Here is a 2,818-nt window from a genome sequence, read left to right on the forward strand (position 1 = left end):
GGATCGGCCCGGTCTCCCCCTGAGTGCTGTCGATCCTGCTGCTGGTCCTACTGCCGTAACCCTTGATCCGATCCGATCTTAGACTGGGAATGAACGAGACTTGCTTAGATTAGGGATGAACTCCGTATGCCTCAGTCAACCCACGAAATGAGCGTACGGGTGCTCAACCGGCCAGAGAGGTAGAATGTGCAAGTCGAGGATCAGCCTGGTCCCCTTCTGCGTGCTGCCAATCTCGCTGCGGGTCCTGCTGTTGCAACCCTCGATCCGATCTGATCTTAGACTGGGAATGAACTCTGTATGTTTAAGTCAAACCACAAAATGAACGGACGGGCGCTACGTCGGCCAGAGAGGCGGGATGCGTAAGTCATGGATTGATCGGGTGATAGGTGGGTTTAGGCACATCTTCATATTTCTACCATGCCAATGCCATTTTTATGACTTGTAAATTTATACAATGGTCCCCTAAGCCTTCATGTGAAGTTTTGTGGCAAGACGACACGTTTTTTATTTTTCACGATTTTTAAAACTTTTTACGGTTCGGGATTTTTTTAAAATTTTTTTAGAAGGATTTTTGGCCCCAAATTTGGTAGGCATGATCCTTGTATTTTTGTTGGCATGCACAAACAAATTCAGCTAAAAACCCGAAGTGGAGAAGATTTTGTGACCGTTTGAAAAAGTATCCCCATTTGAGACACTCTAATGGCTACTGGCAGCAAACCTATAAAATCCCAAATGCTCTTTAAGGGGGTGTGAGTTCTCGAGGTTTGATGAGGGATAGGGGGCCAATATAAGGGATAGGTTCTTGATAGCCTCTGGCCCTTGGTTGTTCGAGACTGGGAATGCACTACGTATGCCTAAGTCAACCCATGAAATGAGCGTACGGGAGCTCAGCCGATCGGAGAGCTAGAATGCACTAGCTGAGGATCGGTCTGACCCCCCCGCTGGAGGTCCCTCGGTCCAATTGGGGCTTAGATCGAGAATGAACTCCGCATGCCTAAGTCAACCCACAAAACGGGCGTACGGGCGCTCAGCCGACCACAGAAGCAGGATACGTAAGCCGAGGATCAACCCGGTTCCCCTCTGCGTGCTGCTGTCCATCCCGCTGCCGGTCCGATCTTAGACTGGGAATGAACTCCGTATGCCTAAGTTAACCCACGAAATGAGCGTGCGGGCACTGAGCCGATCGGAGAGACATAATGTGCAAGCTGGGGATCCACCTGATCCCTCTCTACGTGCTGTCGATCCCGCTGCCGGTCCTGCTACCACAACCCTCGGTTCGGCTAGGGCTTGACATGGAATGAACTCTCTATGCCTAAGCCAACCCACAAAATGAGCGTGCGAACACTCAATCGGCCGGAGAGGCAGAATACGCAAGTCGGGGACCGGCTCAGTCCCCCATGCATGCTGTCGATCCTGCTGCTGGTCTTACTGTCGCAACCCTCGGTCTGGTCCAATCTTAGACTGGGAATAAATGAGACTTTCTTAGACTGGGATGAACTTCGTATGCCTAAGTCAACCCACGAAACGAGAGTGCGGGAGCTTAGCCGGCCAGAGAGGTAGAATGTGCAAGCCAAGGATCGACTCGATCCCCCTCTGGGTGCTGTCGATCCCGCTGCGGGTCTTGCTACTATAACCCTCGATCCGGTCCAATCTTGGACTTTGAATGAACTTCGTATGCCTAAGTCAACCCACGAAACGAGCGGACGGGCACTACGTCGACCAAAAAGGCAAGATGCGCAAGCCGTGGATCGATCGGGTGATAGGTGAAATCAGGCACATCTTCATATTTCTGCCATGCGAATGCCATTTTTATGGCTTGTAAATTCATGCAATGGTCCCCTAAGCCTTCATGTGAAGTTTCGTGGCAAGACGACCCATTTTCTATTTTTCATGATTTTTGAAACTTTTTGTGGTTCAAGATTTTTTAAAATTTTTTTAGAAAGAGTTTTGGCCCCAAATCTGGTAGACATGATCCTTGTATTTTTTTTTGGCATGCACAAAAAAATTCAACTAAAAAATCGAAGTGGAGAAGATTTTGTGACCGTTTGAAAAAAGTGTCTCCATTTCAGACACTTTAATGGTTACTGGCAACAAACTTATAAAATCTCAAATCCTCTTTAAGGGGGTATGAGTTCTCAAGATTTGATGAGGGATAGGGGGCCAATATAAGGGATAGGTTCTCGATAGCCTCTGGCCCTTGATTGGTGGAGACCAGGAATGCACTACGTATGCTTAATTCAACCCATGAAACAAGCGTGCGGGCGCTCAGTCGACTAGAAAGCCAGAATGCGCAAGCCAAGAATCGATCCAACCCCCTTCTGCATGCTGTCGATCCCGCTGCGAGTCCTGCTATCACAACCCTCGATCTGGTCTAATCTTAGACTGGGAATGAACTCCGTATACCTAAGTCAACCCATGAAACGAGCGGACGGGCACTACGCCGGCCAGAGAGGCGGGATGTGCAAGCCATGGATCGATTGGGTGATAGGTGGGTTCAGGCACATCTTCATATTTCTGCCACTTCAATGCCATTTTTATGGCTTGTAAATTCATACAATGGTCCCCTAAGCCTTCATGTGAAGTTTCGTGGCAAGACGACCCGTTTTTTATTTTTCCTGATTTTTGAAACTTTTTACGGTTTGATGAGGGATAGGGGGCCAATATAAGGGATAGGTTCTCGATAGCTTTGGCCCTTGGTTGGTCGAGATCGGGAATGCACTACGTATGCCTAAGTCAACCCATGAAACGAGCGTACAGGCGTTCAGCCAACCGAAGAGCCAGAATGCGCAAGCTGAGGATCGACTCGACCCCTCTCTAC

This window comes from Durio zibethinus, chromosome 23 (assembly GCF_047325235.1).
Source record: "Durio zibethinus cultivar Kanyao isolate XHJ-2024 chromosome 23, ASM4732523v1, whole genome shotgun sequence".
Taxonomy (NCBI): Eukaryota; Viridiplantae; Streptophyta; class Magnoliopsida; order Malvales; family Malvaceae; genus Durio; species Durio zibethinus.